The sequence below is a fragment of the Ambystoma mexicanum genome, chromosome 12 (genome assembly GCF_040938575.1).
Source record: "Ambystoma mexicanum isolate Mex_15411 chromosome 12, UKY_AmexF1_1, whole genome shotgun sequence".
NCBI classification, from domain to species: domain Eukaryota; kingdom Metazoa; phylum Chordata; class Amphibia; order Caudata; family Ambystomatidae; genus Ambystoma; species Ambystoma mexicanum.
The window spans coordinates 101,582,504-101,608,905 of NC_090936.1; positions in this window are offsets into that span (position 1 = coordinate 101,582,504).

A 26,402-nucleotide genomic window follows, 5' to 3' on the forward strand; every position below is an offset into this window, starting at 1 on the left:
ACGGAGCGCCCGCGATCGATCGTTTCAGTTCGGGAGGTGTTGGTGCCGTGACGCCGCTCGTCTGCGCTCGAGGCTGCAATCTCCCGGTTCTGCTCCACTCCCCTTGTCTTGGTGCATTCGCTGAGCAGGGAGACGAGGGCTCATCCGCTCGTACCCGTGGTGGGGCTGCTGGATCTGCGGGCAGGGACCTGCTATTCTCGTGTGGCCTTGACCACCTCTGCTGCTGTCTTCCTGGATATTGACGAGGCAAGCTGCTGGCAGGGGCTCACGCACGTCTCGTTGGGCTCCGATGCCACGCTTTATCCACCTCCGAGTTAATCAGTCTGAGTTGAGCGTTCGTTTCACCTATCACACGGCGGCCATCTTGGGTTTTTGTCAGCGCCGGCGCCCTTATTTTTGCTCGTAGATTTTCTCCAGATCTGATTTATGCACTGTTCTGAGACTTTAGGAGGTCGTAGCTCTAGTTGTCAGCTCTCATTTAATGCGTCTGGATGGCGTTTCTGTTTCAGCTATCCTCAGGATTTTGAAGGATTCTGCCGGCGGCCCGGGAGCTCAAAAGGATTACGACTCCATTTCGAGCCCGTTGGCAAAGCCAACCCGATCCTTTTCTTGCAGCCATCCGGGATCCGTGTTCCTGTCCCCACCACCTGTGGTCTCAATAATCGGTCAGCGAGTGGTTATCTACCTCTCTGACTGGTACTTGGGAACAGAGGTATACCTAACTACGTGGAACTCAGATCGTGACAGGTACTTCTAGAACCTGGAAATATATTGTGGTCCACAATCAGAGATGATCTTAGAAGGTAGTCCATTCAACCAGAATATGTGAGTGACGAAGATCCCTGCCACCCCGGGCACTGAAGCTTGGTTAGAGGGGTAAAGTGAGCCATGTGGGAAAAGAGGTCTATCGTGACCATTATGATGGTAAAACCTCTGGAAGGAGGTAGGCCCACAATAAAATCAGTGGCTATGATTTCCCAGGGTCGAGATGGTAATTCAGGTTGATGAAGCAGACCTACTGGCTTCCTGTTGTCGATCTTGTTCTGGTTGCAGACTGAAAATGGCTTGTATATAGGCACGTATGTCAGTGCGCATCTTAGGCCACCAAAAGTTTCTGCTGATTGTTTGGTAAGTGGCCGTGATGCCACGGTGCCCAGACTGGAATGTGTCATGACAGAGACTCATAATCTTGGATTGAAGTTTCTTTGTAGGAACAACCAAGCACTTGTCCTTGAACAGGTATCCATCCTTGCTTGAGAGGATCCAGGAATTGTCTGTAACATACTCCTTTCAAATGTCCGATGTGGTAGTTTCCTCACGTATCATCTCCAAGAGAGAGTTAGCCTGTGCTATGAACACCTTGTCGGGAAACATCTTGGGAAGGAGAGGCACATCCTCTTTTATGTAATCCGATCTTCGGGAGAGAGCATATGCAATTACATTGAATGGACCAGGTTTGGGTTGAATGCTGAATTGATATTGGGCCAAAAAGTAGGCCCATCTTGCTTGGCGACTGTTTCGGCATTCCATGGACTGTAAAATCTGGAGATTCCGATGGTCGGTCTGTACCAAGACCGGATAGCTTGCGCCCAAAAGAAAGGGACGCCAATCTGTAAAGGCTTGTCTGATGGCAAGTAGTTCTTTTTCCAGGACTGAGTAATGAGTTTTGCTAAGCTTTAGGGTTCGCGACAAATGTGCAATTGGATGTTCCAATCCGTCTTCGGTTTCTTGTTTAAGGACTGCCCCGATAGCATGTTCGGAAGTATCAGTTTCTACCAAGAAGGTTTTGGTAATGTCCGGTTGGGCCAGGATGGGTTCACTAGTAAACAGATGTTTGAGTCTCTGAAAGGCAGTTTCTTGGCTGGCAGTCCATTGGAAGAGAGTATCTTTCTTTAGCAAATGAACGATGGGTTGAACAATGGCTGAGAACGATGGGATGAATTTCCTGTACAAATTAGCAAGCCCCAGAAATGACTGCACTTGTTTTACAGTGGTTGGGGCAGGCCAAGAAAGGATTGCTTCCACTTTAGATGGATCCATCGCTATTCCTTGAGTACTTAATATAAACCCTAAGTATCTGACTGTGGATGTGGATACGTGGAAAATACACTTCTCGGTTTTGGCCAGCAGATGGTGTTCGCGCAACCATTGTAGAAACATAGAGACGTGTTTCTGATGCAAGGCTAGGTCTTGTGAATATATCAAGATATCATTTAAGTAGATGATAACGAAAAGAAACAACATGCCAGAAAAAATCCAATCCATGAAGCGCTGGAATACGGCAGGAGCGTTTGCTAAGCCGAATGGCTTCACTAGATATTCATAGTGACCAAAGGGGGTCCGAAAGTCCATCTTCCATTCGTCACCTTCCTTTATGCGAATCAGATGGTAAGCCCCTCTTAAATCCAGCTTGGTGAAGATCACAGCTCCACGTAGGGCCTCCAGGATGTCCAAAATGAGCAGCAAGGGGTATCTGTCCTTTAAGGCACATTTATTCAAACCCCAGTAATCCAAGCATGGACACAGTTCCTTAGTATCTTTTTTAGGTACAAAAAACAAAGATGCTCCGGCTGGTGACTTGGATGGACGAATGCATTAGAGAGGTTGGTGTCTAGATATTCTCATAAGGCGACTTTCTCAGGTTCTGAGAGAATAAACATCCTTCCAAAAGGAATAACTGCATTCTCTTCTGTGTCAACAGCACAATCTTCAGGACGATGAGGGGGGAGTGATTGAATAATGGCGGAAGAAAATACATCGAAGAATTGATGGTACACCTCGGGCACCTGGGTGATGACAGAGACCGTGAGGTGTTTTGGTTGAGGAAGCTTCTCTCCACCGGAGTGTTTGGTTTTCTCAGATAGACAATGAGTGAGACGGAACTCGGAACCCAAGAACAAGGATCCAGCTGCCCAATTGATATACGGGTTATGTTTACGCAACCATGGCATGCCAAGCACAATGGGATAGTGAGCTGCTCTGATTATGTCAAAACGCAATATTTCTTGGTGATTGTGAATAGATTGTGAATAGATATCATAAGCTCAGATGTTTGTTGCGTTATGGGACCGGAGGATAGGGGTTTCCTGTCGATTCCTTCCACTGCCTGGAAGACTTCCTTGGTTTCTCAGGAAATATGATGTCTCTGTGCCCATTCATCATCCACAAAAAGGTCCATGGCACCGCAATCCACCAGAGCTAATATAGAATGTATTTCCTTGTTGTGTGTCGAAAGGTTCACCTGGAGTAGCACCAAGGTACTGCTTAACGGACAGTCTTGTGAGGGAGAGAGGTTGGAGCAAGGTTCCTTTTCCCGAAACTGGGCTCAATTCAGGAGCAAGAGCTGGCGTTTCCCGATCGTCGTGGAGGGGCAATCGGGCAATTACGCACTAAATGTTTATCGAATGCCCAGTACATGCAAAGACCGCTATTGATCCTTTGTGTCCTTTCCTGCTTAGAAAGGGGACCTCTCAAGGACCCAAGCTGCATAGGTTCAGATTGACCTTGGACTGAGGTTTCCTGTTCCCCGGGACGGTTATATTCAGGTAGAGGTTTGGGTGGCAGGCTCCGTGTCTTCTTCTTCTCTGCGTTTCTCTCCTGTATTCTGAAGTCTATCTGTCCCTTTTTCAGAAGAATGGTAAACGTGTCCTTTAGGGATCAGACTGTACCTAATCTAATCAAAACAGTCAGGGTTACACCATTACCCAAGAAACCAGAACTTAATCAACAGTACCCCGCAAGCCTCAGACCAATAACTAACTGTAATTTCTTGTTGAAAATACTGGATAAGGTTGCCACTGAACAACTTCAGAATTATGTGGACTGTTATGCTTGAGCTAAAACATGGCGCTGGTGCGCAGTGCATTCTGGGGGCACTCAGAGCCATAATGGATATTTACTCCATGCCTCAGTGAAAAGCTGTACTTACTTTGCTGAGAGCTGAATTTGTTTTGCTGAAACAAAATAAGCTTTCCAAACCGGGTATGCAGCCAGTCAAGGACATTCTGCTGGGAAGGCTGGTTTTGTTGTGTCTTGCTATGAGTTATGGAACTGTTTTCCGTGGCGTTTGTTCTTAGGAGAGGAGGGAAGCACTTGGCTCCTTGAGGTTACTGTCGGTTGACCCAGCTGGCAACCAACGGTCACTTATCAATGTGCAATTGCCACCCCTGTTTGAGGAGTGCATACATGCTGAACCCCTCAGCGGTCAGATGAGATAAGTACAAAGGCCTCAGTCGGAAGGGGGACGCCTTTGTCCGGCAAACCTGTGGGCTGTTGTGCTCTTGGCCTGGCTGTTACCGGGGTCTTCCAGCCGCTTCTAGCGAGATGAGGGATTCAGTTACGCCCACGGTGATGTATTTTCTTTTGAATTCTCTGTCTTTTCTGTGATTTATTTCTGTGTTATCACTTGTTGCTTCCGAAGCTATGAATAAATAGCCATCTAAGTGCTCATTATTTTCTAAGTGTGTGTGTGGTTGTAATTCATTGCATCGTCTACCTGCGTTCAAAGTATTGGCTCTGCAACTGCGCTGGTGATTAATGACTGTCCGTGCACTCTGGGCGAGCAATACATATTTGGCGACGAGGATGGGATATTTGTGATGAATTGCTCCAAATATTAAAGAATCTGTTTGAACGCAGATAGGCTTTGCTTACATTGCAAGCGAAAGTTATTTGGCAGTGAATGTTGGACTGTGTTAATCTTTTTTTTGTGCGTGTTTGCGCGAGTGACTGCAGTGTGGAAAGAAAAAAATATATATATATAAATAAAGAGGTTTTGTACATTACTGCAATGATGAATAGTTTGTTCAGGAAAAAGAGCGTTCCCACTGGCGGTGAATGTTCTGATGTTATAATTCCAGGCTGGGCTAAGAGCCCTTATGATAAATTGGCCCAGGTGTGGGCATGCGGTGCGGGGCTAAGTGAAACATGGGATCAGGGATTGGGAGATGCTGATCAGTCTGATGTAATGTCTTGTTTATAACAGGTTTCAGTAGAAAGGGGAAAGGAATGCACCGTGCTGGGTAGGCGGGGTTGGGTCCTCCTGCATGCCTATAGGAAAATGCATCAAAGAAATCTGGAAATGAAAAATGATATTTTGCGATTAGAAAAAGAGTTGGCTGCAGAAAAGCAGATTGCGTTAATGCAGCAGATCCAAATGAAACTTTTCAAAGATAAAGCTGATACATATCAGGCCGTGGCAGAGAGGGCATCAGTCAGAGTAGCCCGGTATAAGTATAGGAAAAGATGGGGAGGGGTCAACCAAAGAAAAGTGGCAGCTGTAATCGCTACCGCAGGTGTGGATTGGGATCCTGATAATTGGGATGGAGATTTTTGACTCAACCAGTCCAGAGGAGCTTGGCAAATGAGTCAGATCCCAAAGCGGAATTTAATCAGAAGACAGTGGTGGCTAAGCCAGTTAGAAGACGGCGAGCCGGGCCCCACCCGCAGAATCCTGCGGGCGGGGTTGTGGATTTAACCACGCTGGAAGACTACACCCAGCAGGAGGTTGGGGAAATTATTACTCGTTTGAGGTAAAAATCAGGGGAACCTTTATTGACATGGATGGTGAGATTGCTAGATGGGGGCGCCGCGGGGTTGTTGGTAGATTCCACAGACTCACCGTGTTTTCTACCTTTGTCAACTGACACCAATGTACAGGAGGTCTTAAGGGCAGGGCCGCCCCCTGATGATAATGGCCAAGATTCACAGGTGTCTTTGTTTCACCTGGCAGCCTAAGCGTGTAACCGCAAGTACCCCATTACCACAGATTGGCCTAGCGAGGAAACAAAGTGGTATACTCTGAAAGAGGCGATTCAAAAGGTCAGAGAGCATGCTATGAAAGAGGCAATTCATGTAGATGCTCCAGGACACATGGGGGCCGTGCCGTTCTCAGTTTCAACTAGAAATATGGTGATCAGAACTGCACCGCCCGCATACAAAAGTGTCATTATGACATTGCTCGTAGGTATGACGGGCAAACCCACTGATGAGGTAGTGGATGCCATTCGGCAACTGGCAGATTTAGGGGAGTGGGACAAGAGTGATGACAAGCCACGGGAGAGAGAGGGGCGTAGTGAGAGACGAACTGAAAGCAGGAGGCAAGATAGTAGAGACTCCCGAGTGTCCAGGAAAGACATGTTTTTGGCTTTGTTAAAAGATGATGTGCCACGAGAAGAAATTGATGGCATTGAAACTAGGGTAATGTATAAACTATACAAAAAGAGAGGGCTTGCAGCCAAAGAGCGCTATAAACAGGTTAAGAAACAGGTAGTAACCAAGCCACAGGGGGACACCTCACCTTCCGCTCCTCCTGTGGAAGAACAAGAAGAAGGGTCTATGGGGACACCTTCCCCGTACCAGCCAACATACGCTGATTTGAGGAAGGTGGTGAGTGCAATGCTAGAGGCAGAGTCAGGTCACACTCATTCAAAATTTGACTAGGGTTACGGCCAAGCCGCGGCAGAGTATGCTAGCATAAAAGTTGATAGGCGGCCCCATGTTAATGTTAAGATTTTCTGGGGGCCAGGAAATACGCAAGGGGTGCGAGCATTGATAGACACTGGGGCAGAGGCCTCTCTGATTCATGGAAATCCAGCACGATTCAAAGGCAGACAATTTACTATTACAGGTCTCGGGGGGAAAGGAGACCCCCGCAGTACAAACAGAAGTGGAGATGAAAATAGGCAATTTGACTAGGCAGAAATACCAAGTGTTGATTGTCCCGATACTTGAGTACATAATTGGCTTTGACATTCTGGAAGGGTTGACTTTGGGACTTGGAGGTAAAATGTACCAGTTTGGGGTGAGTGCATTGACCTGCACATCCATTACCGTAGGCAAATTGAAAATGCCCTCAGTACAGGTGCCTGTGGCAACCAAGCGGGTAGCAATGAAGCAATACCGCATTCCTGGGGGGCACAAGGAAATTTCAGACACCCTCAAAGGGTATGTGGAGGCGGGTGTGTTACACCCTATTACTACCGCATGGAACAATCCTCTCTGGCCTGTCAAAAAAGGGGATGGGTCTTGGATGATGATGGTGGATTACCGTGAGTTGAATAAACACACTCCTCCCTTAGTGCCCGCGGTCCCAGGTGCCAATACCTTGATTGAGAATGTCCAAAAGTTTGAGGGGACTTGGTATGCAGTGATAGATTTAGCCAATGCAATTTTCTCTGTGCCAATTGCTGAAGAGTGCCAAGAGCAGTTTGCATTTTCTTGCAGCGGGCATCAGTACACCTTTACAAGGTTACCCATGGGGTAAATACATAGCCCGACTATCTGTCACCGGCTGGTGGCAGAGCACTTAGACAAGATACCGTGTAAACCTGACATACAAATCTCTCACACATTGATGATATTTTGATTCAGGGCAAGGATGAGGGCAGTGTGCAAAATCAGTTAGAAGTCTTTATGGAAGGATTGAAGAAGGAAGGGTGGGAGATTAACCTGAACAAAATTCAAGGCCCAGCTGAGACAGTGATAGTCCTAGGGATTCAGTGGCATAATGGGCATCGAGAAATGGTGCCGAAGGGCCGACAGAAGATTCTTGAGTTTACCACTCCAATTAACAAAAAGCAAGCTCAGCAGTTCATAGGGCTGTTTGGGTTTTGGAGGCAGCACATTCCCCATTTAGGACAGATACTGGCCCCCCTCTACACAGTAACACGAAAGAAATATGAGTTTCAGTGGGGGGAAGAGCAGCAAAAAGCATTTGATTTGGCAAAAGATACCGTGCAGCAGGTACTTGATCTATGGCCATTGAAGGAAGGCGAAGTGGAGTTGAATGTGTCTGTGCAAGACAATTATGCTAACTGAAGTGCGTGGCAGAAACAGGACAGGAACCGTGTGCCATTGGGGTTTTGGAACCGTAAATTACCTGATGCTGGTAACTCATACACTCCGTTTGAGAGGCAATTGCTGGCATGTTATTGGGCCCTTGTTGATACCGAGCAAATGACGGTGGGCCATGATGTATTGATGAGGCCAGAAATACCGATTATGCAATGGGTACTGTGCTCTCCTAAAACACATAAAATAGGACATGTTCAAGAAGCCAGCATAATTAAATGGAAATGGTACATTCAAGACAGAGCCAAATCAGGGAAGGGTGGAGTTGCAAAATGACATGAGCAAGTAGCCAACATACCGCCCTCAGATGATATACCACCGGAAGTGCCTGAAAAACGCGAGTCTCCCATGAAATGGGGAGTACTTTATGGCGATTTGACCGTGGAGCAGACAGAGCATGCCTGGTTCACGGATGGCTCGGCCCGATATGTAGGAACAGAGCGATACTGGAAAGCGGTGTCATATAATCCCAATCCCAACATCAGGGAAAGGGAAGAGCAGTCAGTTTGCAGAGCTTTACGCAGTCTACCAGGCATTGAAACAAGAGACCCCTGGTCGATGTCATTTGTACACGGATTCATGGTCAGTGGCGAATGGGTTGGCGGTGTGGTTGTCAACCTGGCAAAAGAATGGGTGGAAGATTCATTCAAAAGAGTTGTGCGGAAAAGAACTGTGGCAAGATATTGCGGAAATGTTATCACAAAGTGAAGTCACTGTGTATCATGTGGACGCGCATTGTGCTACAGACTCATTAGAACGTTGGTTTAATTCTGTTCCAGATGAACACACCAAGATTTCATCTGTGGATGCGGAGGCTCAGGAAGACGATTTGGAGGGTTCACCAGAAATTTGGGCACCTTGGAGAAAAGGCTACTATCAGGTGGGCACAAGCTCGAGGAATCAGTATTCCTTTAGAGGTAGTGAAAACAATCATTTTGCAATGTCCAGTGTGCCAACACCAACAGCATAGACCTATCCCTCAGATTGTTCGGGGTACATTGCGAAGAGGAAAACTACCAGGTCAAATTTGGCAGATTGATTATATCGGTCCCCTGCCAATCAGTAACGGTTGTCAGTATGCATGCACTATTGTGGATACATACTCAGGATACATGATGGTTTTGCCGTGCAAGCGTGCCACACAACTGAACACCATTAAGTTGTTAGATCAGATCATATTGCATTACGGAGTGTCTTTGCAGATTCAAAGTGACAATGGGTCAGGCAAATTGATTCACGAGTATTTTCAGGAGAAGAGCATGTATTGGCTCTACCATGTGCCTTATTACCCTGCCGCTTCAGGATTAATTGAACGGATGAATGGTTTGTTGAAAGAACAGCTGCGCAAATCTGGAGATGCCAATTTGGCAGGCTGGCGTGATCGTGTGTTTGATGCGGTGCAAGTGCTAAACAATAGGCCTGTGAATGAGCATGAAACTCCTTTGATGCGGCTAATGAATCCTGCTTTACAGATTCAACCCAACTCAGTCATAGAAACCCTATTGTACTGGGAAATTACCCCAGGTTCTTTAGCTCCCTATCAGGCGACTCCAGAGTCAGCAGGAGTAGACTTGCATTCCCATGAGGAAATCAGATTAGACCCAAGAGGGATTGTTGTAATTGAAACAGGGATTGGAGTACAAATTCCCCCAGAGCATATGGGATGGATTGCCCCTAGATCTGGCCTAGCATTGAAGGGAGTTCAAGTGTTGGGAGGGGTAATTGATGCTGATTACCAAGGCGAGATCAAAGTCATCCTGATGAATAGTGGGGACCAATTGTTACCGATCCACAAGGGCGATCGGGTGGCCCAACTAATTATTATTCCTGTTAAGTTGTCCATGATTAAGAAGGGGGAGCCTCCTACAGTGTTAACTACCCGTGGAGATTGTGGTTTTGGCTCTTCAGACAGTATGGTACCGGGTGCGAAGGTGTGGGTGGAAAGGCCAAGTGGCCCACCATTGCCCGCAGATGTCATTGCATCAGGCAAAGACCAAGTAGTCTTAGTGATGGAGCCCGGTAGAAAGAAATGGCAGTATGTGCCCGCAGACAAATGTTACCTAAGAGAGTGATTTACAACACTGATATCTCTTTTCTGGGTTTGCCTTGTAAATCCTGTGTCTGGCTGGTGTAATTGTGGGACTAAATGGACTACGTTCGGGATAGTCAAACGGCATGCTGCTAGCAATGAAAAATGTCACATCTGTGCAAGCAATCCAGGGAAACCAATGATGATGAGTAATGATGTCCAAAAGCAGCCTTCTGCCGATGCCGAAAAGCCAGCCAGACCGAAGACATGGATTTGTGGAATTCGGCAAACACGTCAGGCGCAAGTGAAAACAACATTGATGCCAGCTATGCAAGAGGCGTCTTCAGGACGGCGAAAATATTCTCCAATGATCACCCAAACGGAGAATATGTGGATATATCTGGCACAAAAGGTGCTCAACATTACGCACTTTTGCCTCACTGACGTGCCCAATGCTGAAGCTTTACTGACTACTTGCTTAGTAGCGGTGCCAACGCCAGTTCCGGTTCTGAAGCACATTTCCGGCGTCACGCACAATGATTCTTTGGTTCAAGATTCAGATATTAGGCCATCCTTTTCCGTCTATGAGTACTGCAGGTTTTGCCAGGAAACGGATCGCAAATGGAGAAACTTGACACGTATTATAACCTACAATGTAACTCAGGGCGATGTGTGTTACCTTATGACATGCAATGCAAAAGAAATTGGCAAATGCCAACAGCTCAATTTAACCAAACAGCAAAATCAAACTGTGTTCAAGAAACAATTGTGTTCAGGAGTTTCAAGCACATGTACCAGTATGAATAATACTATCTCTTGCAATCATACAGTGATAGCTGCCAGTCATCTGAATCATGTGAAACTTGCAACAGGATGGCTCTTTTCCTGTGGCAACATCACATATACTTACATTCCAGCTAACATTTCTGGAGGTCCATGTGCCTTAACTCGATTAGGACTAATGATGTTCCCTTTACACCCAGCTATATCTCGAAGCAAAAGGTCAACTTTCGAGTCTGTGGGTCTATCCCCCGATTGTGATTCACATGTGCATTTGCTATCGAAGGCTGAGGTTCTAGCATTAACCCTTTCATTAGTGGGAGTTTGCAGTTTAGCTGCTGGAGGTTACAAATCTTTAATCAAATTAGCATGTCTAGTAGTAAAAGAACTTAATCATACTTCTCCGGCATTAGAAGAGTTACTCCTTGACAGCAAAGTTATTAGAAAAGCAACTTTGCAGAACAGAGCTGCTGTTGATTATCTATTGCTAACGCATAATTTAGGGTGTAACGCATTTGAAGGTGTGTTGTTTCAATCTGAGTGACCATTCACGATCCATTGAAAGTCATATTCGAGGTTTGAGGGATCTCATTTCTCAAATGTCCCAAGATCATACTGGGAATTGGTGGGATTGGTTATTTTCATGGATTCCTGATATTGGGGGAACACTGCGTTACGCTTTTGCTTGCATTTGTATTATATTAACTATCATAATATCTTGTTGTTGTGTTCAATGCATTCCCAACTTAGTTCTAATGTTTCGTCGGTTCCAGAGACCGGCTCCTCTGCCACTGGGCTATGGAAGGTAAATATTGAAGGGTGGAATTGTTATGCTTGAGCTAAAACATGGCACCGGTGCGCACGGCATTCTGGGGGCACTCAGAGCCATAATGGATATTTACTCCATGCCTCAGTGAAAAGCTGTACTTACTTTGCTGAGAGCTGAATTTGCTTTGCTGAAAAAAAACATGCTTCCCAAACCTGGTATGCAGCCAGTCAAGGACATTCTGCTGGGAAAGCTGGTTTTGTTATGTCTTGCTATGAGTTATAGAACTGTTTTCCGTGGCGTTTGTTCTTAGGAGAGGAGGTAAGCACTTGGCTCCTTGAGGTTACTGTCGGTTGACCCAGCTGGCAACCAACGGTCACTTATCAATGCGCAAGCGCGTTGCTAGAAGGTTCGAGCAATTGCCACCCCTGTTTGAGGAGTGCATATATGCGGAACCCCTCAGCGGTCAGACGAGATAAGTACAAAGACCTCAGTCGGAAGGGGGACGCCTTTGTCCGGCAAACCTGTGGGCTGTTGTGCTCTCGGCCTGGCTGTTACCGGGGTCTTCCAGCCGCTTCTGGCGAGATGAGGGATTCAGTTACGCCCACGGTGATGTATTTTCTTTTGACTTCTCTGTCTTTTCTGTGATTTATTTCTGTGTTATCACTTGTTGCTTCCAAGCTATGAATAAATAGCCGTATAAGTGCTCATTATTTTCTAAGCGTGCGTGTGGTTGTAAGTCATTGCGTCATCTACCTGCGTTCAAAGTATTGGCTCTGCAACTGTGCTGGTGATTGATGAATGTCCGTGCACTCTGGGCGAGCAATACAGTGGACATGAATAAGCTACTACACCCCAACAATCGGGTTTCAGAACAGCCCACAGCACAGAATCGGCACTACTAGATTTGCAGACCGTGATGTTGGGCATTTTAGACAAGAGCAAATCAGGCCTCCTGATCTTGCTGGACCTCTCGGCAGCCTTTGATCTGCTTGATCACATAAGGCTCCGAGAGGCCTTAGCACTCTCAGGAAATTGCTCGCAAGAGGCAACTGAGTGGATATCCTCATTCCTACAAGATAGACAATCCAGGGTAGTCTGGGGGAATCAGACCTCCAAAACCAACCAGTAGACTGTGGAGTCCCACAGGGAGCCAGTTTTTCGCCCCTGTTGCTCAATCTATATATGCGATGTCTCTGTACCATGCTGACACAACTAGGCATATTTTTCACTAACTTCGCCGACGACACCCAGTTGGTCTTCGAGCTTAGTGGTGACTACAAACAAGATAGCAATAAGTTAACATCTATTTATAACATTATTGAAGGCTGGATGAAGGACAACTGGATGTGCCTTAATGGTACCAAAACGGAACTAATGATTTTCGGATCAGCACATGCCAGAAATAAACTAAATCCATCATACTCCTCCTTCAGTATCAAAAACGCTCAAATACCAATATCCGAAAAAGTGAAGACACTTGGAGTTTATTGCAGGCCTCAATGGGTGCTGAAGCTCATACATCTTACTTGAAAAGAAATTGCCAGTATTACCAAAAACTACTTAATAAAATCAGACCCTTACTTAACCAGAAAAATAGCGCCACCATAGCCAGGGCTACAATACTTTCCAGACTCGACTAAGGCAATTCCTTGCTCCTTGGGGCAAGCAGCAAATGCCTGAAGCAATGTCAGGTGATACAAAATAATGCCATCAGGGCTATCACAGGCAAGACAAGAAGGGAGCACATAACGAGTGATAGAAGAGATCTGAACTGGCTGGCCGTGGAAGAGAGAGTTACATTCAAATCCCTCACTATGGTCCACCGATGCCTATATGGCAAAGCCCCAGCATATCTAAAAAAAACGAAGCATTTGGCATGAGCCAACCTGAAACCTATGATCATCTGACAAGGGCCTCCTCCAAACCTTACCAGCCAAAAAGTGGAACGGTCTCGGTAAGGCCTTTTCAGGCAGAAGCATTCTTAAATGGAATGAACTAGCTACGGCACTAAAATTGGAATCAAATTACACACAATTTAGAAAGAAACTAAAGACCCTTTTATTCAAATAAGTATCTAATCAGACCACTCTCTCCGGTTCCATTCTGAACCAATTTATAATTGTGATTTTCGTTGTCCCGTCTCATGTCCGAATATGTCCTGTCTCTTTGGAATGCGCTCTGATGCCTGTGGGCTTTAGCACTATATAAACAAAAATAAATAAATAATAAAAATAAATAAATCTGCAAAGAAAGATCTAAAAGGGCCTGATACGAGGCCGGGCGGGCTACTCTGGCTAACTCATCCTTGACTTCTTCGCTTAATCCGCGTCTGAACAAGGTAAAACAGGCTTCTGGGGTCCAGCTAGCATCATTATCCAATTGTTTGAAACGTGTAACATATGTCAACATATCCTGATTTCCCTGCCGGAACTCTAATAATCTTTCCTGGGCGGAATACACCTGTTCAGGGCAGTCAAACATGGCCTTGAGGGCAGAAACAAACTCATCATAATTTTCAAGTATCGTATCCCCAGCGGAGACTAAAGGAGTAGCCCAGGCCAGTGCGTTGCCAGATAGATGAGAAATCATGAACCCCACCTTAGCTCTGGGGTTGAGAAATAGTATGGTTTGAAAGTGAAATGAACCAAACAAGAGTCCAGGAAGCAACAAAAGGTTTTTGGATTTCCATCATACTTGTCCACAATGCCTCCCACCGATGCACTTTCCTGATATGCGAAGTCCCGGGATAGAACAAGTTGTTTTAAAGCAGCATTTTCAGCTTTCAGATTCTGCACTTCGGTAGTGAGTTCCTGCATTCCTCTCATTAGGTCTTGAACGGCTGCCTCCATGGCGGGAACAATTGTAGTCTGTTGGCGTCTCAAACTGTCAGAATCCGAGTCCTCAGACTCGTGACTCACCTGTTTGCTTCTCGTGGACTTCTTCTTGGAGTGTGCAGATTTCTTTTTCCTGGATGAGCGCGCCTTATAAAGGTAAGCTCTAGAGTCTTCTGAATCTAGTCTGCTGGGCTTTGGTGCGCGCGGAGAAAGGGGCTGGATACTAGAACACAACTTGCCGGGCGAGACGCAGGAGGGCAAAGCGTTGAGACGCGCGGAAGCGCGGGGCGGGTCTGTTTTCAAGGGAGTACGTGATCCAGACAGAGGACTAGACCACATTGGAGACACGGCGTCGGCCATGCTGAAGGTGAACGGAGCATTGGTTATTGAGTGAGGGACCAGGCACACCAGAAGGGCCGATATCGGGGATTCATGACAAGAAGAGGGACAGTGGCATTGAACACTGATTTCAACGGGGCGAGATGAGAAAGAGAAAGACTAAATAAAGAAACAGAACAATAGAAAAGACGAGAACAAATCAGTGAAGAGATCAAAAGTTTAGCAGAGTCAATCGTTAGAAAAGCGCCAGCCTTACGGATGTTGTACAAATGATAGTGACAGGCTCGAGAAGATAAAGTGATACGATGCTTGAAATATAGGTCAGAATCAAAGTAAAGTCCCAGGTTAGGAGCCGTAAGAAAGATAGGAAGCTGATAAGGAGGAAAGAAAATAGATGAAAGATATGATATGATATGGTATGGCATTTATAACGCACCTATACACAAGTGTTTCAAGGCATGACGAGGAAAGGGAGGGGGAACAGAGGAAAGACAGAGAAAACGATCTTACTAGGCCAGGTGACATTGAAATGGAACAAGTGCAGGGGAGGGGGGAAGGGAAAGGGTGGAGGGGGAAGAGGGAGGTGAAAGTGCAGTACATAGGATCATCAGTAATAAATAAATAGAATAAATAAAACAATAGGTGAAAAGTGCGGTCAGCGTCAAGAGCTGGTGGGAGCTGTAGGGATACAGAAACAGCCCCCAAATGCAGGGGTTGCCCGAGACTAGATGGTAGCCAGGTAACCAGTGCAGTTTCAGTCAGGATTTCAGCAGGGGAGAGGAGGAGAGAAATCAGAAGCAAAGAGGAATGTCTTGAGGTGCTTCAGGATCTGGAGATGGTTCTCCTCAAGTGTCAGGGAGGCAGGGAGGATGTTCCAGAGGGAGGCCCCAGCAGAAGAAAGAGATCTACCACCAACTCGTTGCTTGGAGAGCGACTGACTCTGAGGGAGTTGAAGGTGGATGAGCGAAGAGCTCGAGAGGGAAGATATTTAGGAAGAGAGAGTTGAAGGTATTGAGGCCCCAGGCCCTAGAAGGCCTTGTGGACAATGCAGTGGGTTTTGAACTTAATCCTCGCAGCCACTGGGAGCCAATGCAAAGATTTCAGTCCTGGAGTCATACGATCCCTGGGCTTGAGGCCAAGGACAAGTCTTGCAGTCCTGTTCTGGATGAGTTGCAGAGGAAGGAGAGTAGAAGCAGGCAGATTTAGAAAGAGGCTGTTACAGTAGTCCAGCCTAGAGAGAACCAGATCTCTGGAGACAGTGAGCTTCCGGGGGAAGAAGAGGAAAGGAAGAATACCTCTGAGGAGGTGCAGCTGGTAGTGTGACTTCTTAGAGACGTCAGAGCTGTGAGGAGAGAATGAGAGTGTCGAGTCGAAGATAACCCTGAGGTTTTTAGCCTCACAGGTGAGAGAAGGAAGAGGGCCCAGGGAGGCCAGCCAGAGCGTGATAGGAAAGGAGGGAGCAGGTGTGCCAATGAGGAGAATCTCAGTCTTACTGGCATTATGGCAGAGATCATTGGCGGCACACCATTTCTGGATTGCGGACAGACAGTCAAAGATGAGAGAAGGAGAAGAGGTGGCAGAAGGGAGCATGAAAATGAGCCGAGTGTCGTCCGCATAGCACTGAAAGATGGGGCAGAGAGCAGCAGGGCAGTGGGCAAGAAGTACCAGGTATTGGTTGAACAGCCAGGGAGAGAGGTTAGACCCCAGGGGAACACCACATGTAGAGATAGAGATAGAGGGCAGGAAGGACCCTAGTTGGACCTGGGAGGGTCGATCAGAGAGGAAAGAGGTCAGCCAAGCCAGGGCCTGATTGGTGATAGCCAGGTTACCACGGAGACGGTTGAGCAGGATGACATGCTTGACCATGTCAAAGGCAGAGGATAGATAAAGTAAGATGAGGACACAGGGGGTATTGGAGTCAAGGCTTGAGAGCAGGTCTTCACGGATCTTCAGGAGAGCAGTTTCTGTGCTTCTGGCAGCTCTGAAGCCAGACTGATGGTCAGTGAGACAACCAACCGATTCAGTGTGAAGATTAAGCTGGGAGATGGCCAGCTTTTCCAGGAGTTTGCCCAGGAAAGAATGATTGATCCAGATTGGACGGTAGTTAGCAAGGCAGGAGGGGTTGGCTGAGGGTTTCTTAAGAAGAGGGTGGACAAGGAAGTGCTTCAGGGAGGATGGGAAGACTGTAGTGGTGACCGAGTGGTTACAAAAGTCTGCCAAAGCAGGAGCCAGGGTGTCAATGTGGTCCTTGATGGTTTTAGAGGAACAGGGGAGAATCTGTTTTGACGAGATTCATAGATCGGACTTGTATAGAAACCTCATCTGGGGTGAACAGGTGAAAGGCAGAGAAGGAGAGAGGAGGGGTGGCCACAGAAGGGCCAGAGGAAGAGCGGGAGTAGAGGGAGGAGGAGGAGAGGAAGAGAGAAAGGACAGGATGTCCTGAGTTTTAGAGATGAAAGGAGAAGACAGGGCTGTGCAGAGGGCCTTGGAGGGGACAGGAGAGGACGGAGACTGCAGCAGGATTGGCCAGCTCCTTGCAGATTTTAAAGAGTTCAGCCGAGTTGTTGGATGCCGCAGAGACGCAGGCTTGGATGAGGGCTCTCTTCTTGGTGCGGACAGAGAGCCAGTATTGCCTTTGGAGCAGGCGGCAGGCCGGTTTGTCAGAGGATGTACAGGAAGCACGCCATTTCCTCTCAGCCACCCTGCACTTGCGTTTAAGGGTGACAAGGTCTGAGTCGTAACAGGAGTTGCACTTGGCTTTGGGCTTCAAGGGGATCCTCATGACCGGGGCAAGAACATCAAGAGCATCAGATATAGCAGAGTGGGGCATAGAAAGGGCTGTGTCAGGGTGTGAGTCAGCCAGGGGGGAAGGGAGGGGTTGAGAAAGTGGCGGCGAAAGCCTCAACTGACTCACGCTTTATGGGTCGGAAAACCGAGAAGGTAGGTGGCAGTGCTGGAGTTGGCTTGGCCTGAGGGGTGGAGAGAGTGAGCTGGGAGGAAAGGAGAAAATGATCACTCCAGGAGAGAGCAGTGGTGAGAGGGATAGAAAGAGGAAGGTTTATAGAGATCAGAACATCCAGAGTATGCCCTTCAGAGTGAGTTGGGCCAGAGGGGAGGATAGAGAGTGAGAGAGAGTTGCAGAGGTTGCGAAAGAGTCCATAGGAAGGACTGAAAGCATCCAGGTGGATGTTAAAGTCTCCAAGAAGGAGGAGTTGAGTGGTTGAGACCAGGAGGGAAGAGGAGAGGTCCGCCCACTCAGAGAGGAAGGAGGAGATCTGACCAAGTGGCTGATAGGTGGTAGCCACAGTAAGGGAATGGCTAAGAGAGAGAGAGAGAGAGAGCCTGCAGGCAAGGCAATCAAAAGAGAGGTAGGCCTGCGTAGGAATGACAGAGGCAGGAATCCACTCAGGGAAGATCAGGGCTACATCCCCTCTGGAGCGATTGTACCATGAAAGGCAAGACATCTGATCTTGGCTTCACGTCCTGAGGAAGGTCTGCAAAAGAAAGAGACATTATTAATAGTCCCAGGACCAAAACACGTGTCGACTATATAATCTGTTTGAAATCATAACAAACTGTCAACGAAATCAGTATTAAGGATATGGTCGGAATATGTTGCATAAGTACTTTTCTGCAATATGTGTAATATGAAGTTTTGTTTACACAAAAAAGAAGGAAAGCCATTGCTTATTTGCAAGTGTATTTGTGAATGAATGGTGATTATTTGGGTATGAGCCTGATTATATGTAGTTTTGTTTAAAAATATAGATTTTATGTTATGGATATGCATTAGTATTACAATAAGTATTACATATATTTTTGTATTGATGAAATAAAATGTGTATATAATGTATTGAGTTAGCAGGACTTGTCATCCTTCATTCACTGGTCCACCCCATTATCTTGTTTGCTCATTTACCTGAAGGACCAGGAATTACAGTGCAGGTAACCCCTTTTTGTATAATTCGGTGAGACCAAGGACATCAAGGTCAAGTTCTTCAAGGAGGGGACAGATGTCAGAATAGTGTTTGACAGCTGAGCGAGAGTTAAGAGTGGCAATATGGAGAAGGTTGCCATCCTTGAAAGACTTCCGGGGAGGGGTACAGAATCAGAGGTACACCCTGCAGAGGTGTAGAAGAAGCCCGAGGGGGGCAGAAGAGGAACGAGAAGAGGGCAAGGTAGCCAAGGAGGAGACACTAGGGGGAGGCAAGGAAGCCGTGAAGGGAAGAGAGGGGACAGCAGCAGAAGAAAATAAATTGATGAGGCCCGGGAAGCGTCTATCAAAGAGGGGGAGATGGGCCTGAAGGCCTTGGACCAATATGGTACCATTAAGGTAGACATTAATGATGACTTTAGAGGAGTGGAAGGAGGTCAGGAAGGCCTCCCGACGGGTGCCACCATTAATGGGAGAAGAAGCAAAAGGAGAGAGCACAGAGACCATATGAAATGTCCATAGGTCTGGCGAGGGAACGACAAAGAGGATGTTGGTGAGTGTTTGCCTGGAGGAAGCACTGGTATAGGTGTCAGCAATTGGGAGGCCTGTGCTGGAGACCAGGATGTCCTTTTTAAACTTCTTCCTACCAAATTTAGTGAGGAGATCTGGATAGTCGTTAGAGAAGCAGTTAGAAATGATAGGAGAGACAGAGAGCACCATAGAGTAGGTAGGGACAGGAGAGAAGAGGAACGGGAAGGGGGGGTGGTAGGGGCAGGGAGAACACTAGTGAAGGACACAGGGCGGGGCGCAAGCAGACGAGACAGTGAGAGACAATAGAGGACAATTGAACAACACGACAAGAGCTCAGACAATAGTAGAACAGTTTGCTAGATGAATGCTTTGCTAAGGAGGCAAAACCAAGGTAGCACTACTTTCACAATGTAGTTTAACACCGGTGACAAAACACCTAGGTCTGAGAGTCCTGTATAGTGGGAGAAAGGCCTAGGTTTCACAATGCAATTTAAATACTTTCACAGTGCAATTCAAATACTTTCACAATGCAATTTAAATACCGGAGAAAAACACACCTAGGTCTGAGAGTCCTGTATAGTGGGAGAAAGGCCTAGGTTTCACAATGCCAATAACTGTAGTATTATCTCAGAATGGCACAGGCTAATAAGCACAGTATTATTCTAGTGTAGGTAAGGTTGCTATGTGGCAGGGTATTCAGGGTAGAGAGATGGCTTTATTTGTAACCTGGGCCACTCCTGCCTTACTAGTCGCTGCTGGTTGATGGCTGCCCACTGGCTTACCCTGCTGACACTAGCTGGAGCCCCCTCTGTAGGAGCTAGCCTTTGCCTAGGGGCCCTTAGCCGCAGGGGCTGCACGGGCAGAGGGTTGCCCTGGGAAGGTTAGTTAAGACCAGTGAACTGACCAAACAGGGGAGGGGGGCGGGCTGGAAGGCGGGAGGAGGTGGGGATCAACACAGAAGGGAAAGGGGGAATGAGAGGGCAATCCATGGGCAGAGGGCCTGAGTAACTTCAAAAACACAATCCGCAGATGGAGCGGAACGCAAATCAAGGGCACAAAGGCACCAACCTCATCAGCAGCGCAGATGGAATGGCGGGCAGCTGTGTGGACATGGGCACTAGGCCCAGTAACTATGCACCAATCAGGGGGGGATGGGAGGCGGGAGCAGGGGCAATCAACAAATTAGGGAAGGGGGAACGAGAGGGCAATAGACAGGCAGAGGGCCCGATTAACTTCAAAAACACAATCTGCAGATGGAGTGGAACGCAAATCAAGGGCACAAAGGCACCTACCTCGTCAGCAGCGCAGATGGAATGGCGGGCAGCTGCATGGACATGGGCACAAGGCCCAGTAACTATGCATCAATCAGGGGAGGGGACGGGCTGGGAGGAGGTAGGGATCAACACGAAAGGGAAAGGGGAACGAAAGGGCAATCCATAGGCAGAGGGCCCAAGTAACTTCAAAAACACAATCTGCAGATGGAACGGAACGCAAATCAAGGCACAAAGGCACCTACCTCAGCAGCGCAGATGGAATGGCGGGCAACTCCATGGACACGGGCTCCAGGCCCAGTAACTATGCACTAATCAGGGGAAAGATGGGGTGGTATAGTATTAGAAGGGAAAACATGTACTTCATTTTTGTCAGTGTTTAATACCAAGAAGTGTTCCGTCATCCAGGTATTAATAGCTGTTAGACATGTAAAAGGATTGCTATGAATTTCAGGAGTGAATGAAGAAAAAGATAAGAAAAGTTGAGTATCGTCCGTGTAAAATTGGTGAGAAAGACCCAGAGATTAAATAACTTAAGCCAGAGCGGAAGTATAGAGGGAAAAAAGAAATGGACCGAGAAAAGAACCATGGGGAATACCATGAACAAGCGGAAAGGTATCAGATGTTAATCCTGCCCAAGAGACCGAAGAGGTCCTTTGGGATAGATAGGATCGAAGCCAAGAAAGAACAGACCCGGAGAACCCAAAGGAAGAGAGTGAGGAAAGGAACAGAATGTGATCAACAGCATCAAAAGCAGCAGATAAATCTAAAATAATAAGTTAAGATGAGTAACATGCAGAGAGTAGTGAATTAGAGAGAGAGAGAGAGAGAGAGAGACAAGAGCAGTTTATGTGGAATGAAAAGGGCAGATTCCCGATTGAAAACGAGGAAGAATAGAATTATGAGAAACAAAAGTAGAAACTTGAGAATAGACAAGACATTAATGAATTTTAGAAAGATACAGTAAAAGAGAAATAGGATGAAAGTTAGAAGCCAAAAAAGAATCAGCAGAAGGTTTTTTTTTAGAATAGGAAGAATAGAAGCATGTTTAAAGGCAGCAGGAAAAACAGATGTCAGAAGACAAGTATTTAAAAAAAGGCCATTTGGTAGAGAGGGGTACATTTAAGGGATAAGGGATAAGAATAGATGGAATAGGGTCACCTCGGGAAGCAGTAGGATGAGCCCAGTTTAACACAAGAGAAATCTGCTTATTAGAAATGGAAGAGAAGCAAGGTATGCCCAACAGTCTCAACGATGATCGTTTACTGCCACCGAACATGGTGAATATGATCATCATGGATGATTTGATGATCGTTTACTGCCACCGAACATGGTGAATATGATCATCATGGATGATTTGATGACGGAGGGTGGTCAGAGTGCCGAAGTAGAAAAAGCCTTTACCCAATACTCCCATCACTGCAATCTAAGCATTTATTATACTGTGCAGAACTTGTTCAACAAGGGCAAGAGCAACAGATCTATAACGCTAAACGCTAGTCATATAATGCTATTTTAAAATAAACAGGATTAACAACAACTAGCCATGATAGCTTGACAGATGTATTCATCTAAAAAAAAATGTTTATGGAGGCTTTTGGAGACGCGATCAGTAAGCCCCACGGATATCTGCTGGTTGATTTAAAAACAACCACTCTGGAGGATTATAGATTGCACCCTGATATATTCCCGCCGAGGCTACCCTCTATTTTTACCCCTAAACAGGCATCTAACAAACACCATTAATCGCAATACCTCATCAGTAGCTGGTTGTGCTTTGACTATGTAGACATGTATAAGGAGAAATATCGCGCTGATCAAAATGTTTGCATACACCACCCCTCAACAATGTAAGTCCGTTCAAGGCATGGCTTCGGATGGTCTGATGGCTGCTATTTCAGAGATTGCCCAGAACACTTTAAAGGGACATGTCCCCCAAACACACGTCAAGTAATTTTTTTGAAAAAGAAAAAGGGCATCATCAAGAAACTGTTCAAAAGGCAGATATCGCTACGAGCTAAAAGAAAAATTGTCTCTTAGGCTAGCAGATTCATAGGATCTCTCTTAGGCATAGCCATACCACTAATCACCAGCTTACTTGGCGGTCAATGATGGGGCACGCCCATAAAATGTATATGGGGGACAAGCAGCAGTTAGAAAGTCTGGCAGCCCAACACCCCTTGCGGATTAAACAGGCCTGATTTACCAGTGCATGATAAAGTGGCCATATAAAGGATATTCTCCATGAATACTTGACACAGGCCTGGCACGGCGATGCAGAAAAAAAAAAGAATGAACCTTGAACATGCCATCCGAAGAATCTAGCGTTGTGAAGGATCTGGCAGGTGTAGACCCAGTTCTGGTGGACTTGGTGAATACCCTTAGCCAACGCTATAAATCTAACACTGACCTATTGCTACATGAGATGGAACTTGGAAAGGATGTGGCCGCATGGACTGATAGGGGGGGGTTTATCTACAGAGGTAGGGTTGTGAGGAGCTTGAACCTGCACAATCTAGTATGGGGTGTTACGAATTGACAGCCCACTTCTACAATAATTGCCTCCATCGTCTGGAACAAGTTCATGCAAGCTGTCACTGATTTAAATATCCTGACATCCGTTGTTAGTAATGTCGTACTATGACGCCTTCTGGAGCAGTTAAAAACTGGGGCTCCCTCTACCCTGTGCCATCAACACAGCCCTCTCGATCCACCTGGAACACTCACCCCTGTAAAAAGATCCCAGTTGCCTAGACCCAAAGAGGGCTGGAATACACACTGGTTTAAGGAGTCTTTACCCACCCTCTGACAAATCTACGCCGCCCCCGACACCCATACCTACGAAGCATCCAGGCTGTGCCGGAGATGTGTACGGCCTATTTGGTTACCTGATTAATGTGAGTCATCCATTCTCTGAATGTATATGTTTATTTTCTTTTTGTATTGAAATGTTTGTTGTATAACCTTTTTCCTTTCTGTATTAAATGTCTTTATTTTTTATAAATAAAATTTGTTCAGTTCATAAAACAGACTGGTTCCTTATTACGTTGCCCTATTATGTATAACACATGATGCTTGTTGGTTTTTTAAAAGTTATTTTATTGATACATGTACCACTAGATAGACAAACCAGATTTACATTGTTGACACACTGTAAACATTTTGCCAGATTTATACAACATAGGTAACGTCTTGTTAACGAATCTGGTCACCATTTGATAGTTTTCACTTGAGATTGTTCAAACACATTTTCAAAACAGCTGACAGCGATCCCCATTCTGACATTTGACTGATAAAGAATATACAGTACTGACCGCAGGTAATGGCTTTAGAGTCTTGGACCGGCACAGTGGTATACTTTAAATAGTTTGCGATGCTTTTTACATAGTCTATGAAAACTCCAGTGTATATGGGGTGTTTCGGGGAGTGTGTCAAACTGTCAAACACCTTTAGCAGATCCCCCTCCAACCACAAAGCTATACATTGTGTTCTCCCACGGGCCTACGGATCAGTGTCCACCTACAGACTAACTGGACAATTCCTGGGTAGGCACTTGGGGCATGTATCGCTGCCATACACACCGTGAAATGTTCCCTGCACGTGTCTATGCTTACTCAGAAATCCTTTTATCGGTAGAGTATCCATTAAAAGAGCATTGATTTTGAGAACATTATCTAAAACCATTCACACTAGCAATGAGTGTGTAGCAGCAAGGTTTCTTTCAAACTTGATCTCAGCGCATAGGTTCCTGCTCGTAAGGAGGTTGAAATTACCCTGCAGATGCATTGTTGTGTCTTAGATGAAAGCCCAGTAGGGTATAGCCGTTGCATGTGATTGAAACAGGCCTATCTCACATGTGCTTCCCTGTGACAGCCAACCAGCCCATGCATTCCCTGATTATGTTCGGATCCCTAATGTTAGTGCGTACGCTTTGGCAGGGAGCAAGACCCCGTCCTTATGCAGCGCTGCATACTTCATGTAACAGTGTCAAAAGTCAAAGGGATTTTGATCGTATGCGCCAGTGATCGATATTGTTTCAACAATTGCCATGATAATTAATTTTGGGAGCTGCCCCAGGAACAGGTTGTCTTCACTGGTACCACGGCTACCGGTAGGAATACTGAAGACTTAAAGGGCGACCCTCTCCACTGGGTACTTTATGTTAGATAATTGCAATGCCTCTGCATGCACCAGTCTAATGGACGGAGAGACACAGGTTTAACAAATAAACTTTCCGATATGGTGACTAACTTGTATTGTTCAGCATCCCCGCTCATGAAGCAAAAAGCTTAAGTGTTTCTGGATAGTTTCATTTTAAGGTCAATGCCATTGATCAATAGTTTATCCTGAAAGAAAAGGTCAGCGTGTAGGCAGCCTAGTAAATCAAATACTGGTATGACAGGCTCTTTTCACGAACCCTGTGTTTTCGCCATCCAGAGCAGTGTTGTCGAAATGCCTTGCGTTGTTGTGGAAAAAGGGGCATGTGGAGAACTGCCTATTCAGGGTATTGGGCCATAATTTAATAGGCTCTCTATATAGGCTCTGCAGCATACATGTTATCATTCTGCTATATATTTCGGTCACCCAGCGTCCTGTCCAGCTGGTTGAACATGGTGGCTATGGGATAGGCAATCATGGCTGTGCATGCTGTAGCCGCTATGTCGGTCCCGTCCACCTTTGTTATTTTACAGGTTAGATGCTGCAGCATATTGTTCAAATCCAGATACATGTCTGTCGAGCCTGATACAAAGCATTCTATGGGGGCTAGCAGTGATAGAGACCTCCACGAAAAAACTGTTATCGATGCTGGTCTGGGTCAGGGGTACGGTGAAGAAATCGAGCTCAGATTTCACACACTTCTCTGAGGTGGCGTGTAAGAAGGCTATTGTTCTTTAAAAGAGATCACTGCTCTTGTGTCTTTTAGGGATAACTTGCTTCTTCTTACTTGTCTGTTCACGTCGGGCCCTCATTCTGCTTTTCTTGGTGGGTTTCAGGGGGCTGCAGAGCTGTGATGCTGACCTCTTCCCCTTAACACTCCTATGTGGTCTATAAATGAACCGTGATGCATCCAGGCCCTCCATTTTCTGTTTGGCGAGACGCTTGGCAACCGCCATTGACACACTTCCCATGACGTCTTTTGAAATATTAGTGGCTGTTGTTTTCACGTGTGGTTTAGCTAAATCAAAGCCGTGATGTAGCAAGGGCATCGCACATCTGAAGAGACTTCTAAAGATACCTCTGAGTCCCGCTCCATACACTATGGGGCTTCTGTTAAAATACAGCTGATCACTGTAACCGGCTGGTTCAGGTAATATTACATATTTGCCCCGGGGTCTCCATAGTTCTTTACCATGGCCATTATAATCGTGTTTTATTAGTCTTTCAGATGGAGCGGTCTAAAGTGCAACCGCAACCAGATATTTCCATATTTAAATGAGACAAACTGCCCTTGGGCGTCTCTTATCTGTATGTTGATGGTGTCAAATAGTTTTTGCACACTGGGACGTAATCGGATTAGTTGTATTGAATGTTCACAATATCGTTGTTCCCTTTAATCTCCACGGTTATGAGTAGCAGGGCATAGTGTAGCATTATATTGAGAGATATGATATGATACCAGTCACTTATAAAGCGCCGGTACACAAGTGACCACCCTTAACCTGGGGAGTTACTCCTCCCCAATCTAGGAGTCTGACAATATTTGCTTAAGTTTCTTTTTAGCACTGGACTAAATGAACACTCATATAGAGGCACACAAATCTCCCCTCTGTGCCCACAGTGAGCCAAGAGCCAGGCCGGGGTATAGAAAATATATATATATTGATTTTAATTATGAGCTCAATGAATAATAATTTGTTCAATCACAGCCACCACCTTCTTTGTGTCAGAAAACAAAGCTTCAATAATAAAACACACATTTCTACATATACCTTTGTCTTACAAACAGGGAACATAGGCTAAATAAACTGTCAAAACTCTTTTCCATGAATCCCGCTGTATGTCGAATTTCAATTATAATAATATGGCACACTGCTAGAACATAATATTCAACACTTCTGGCTGA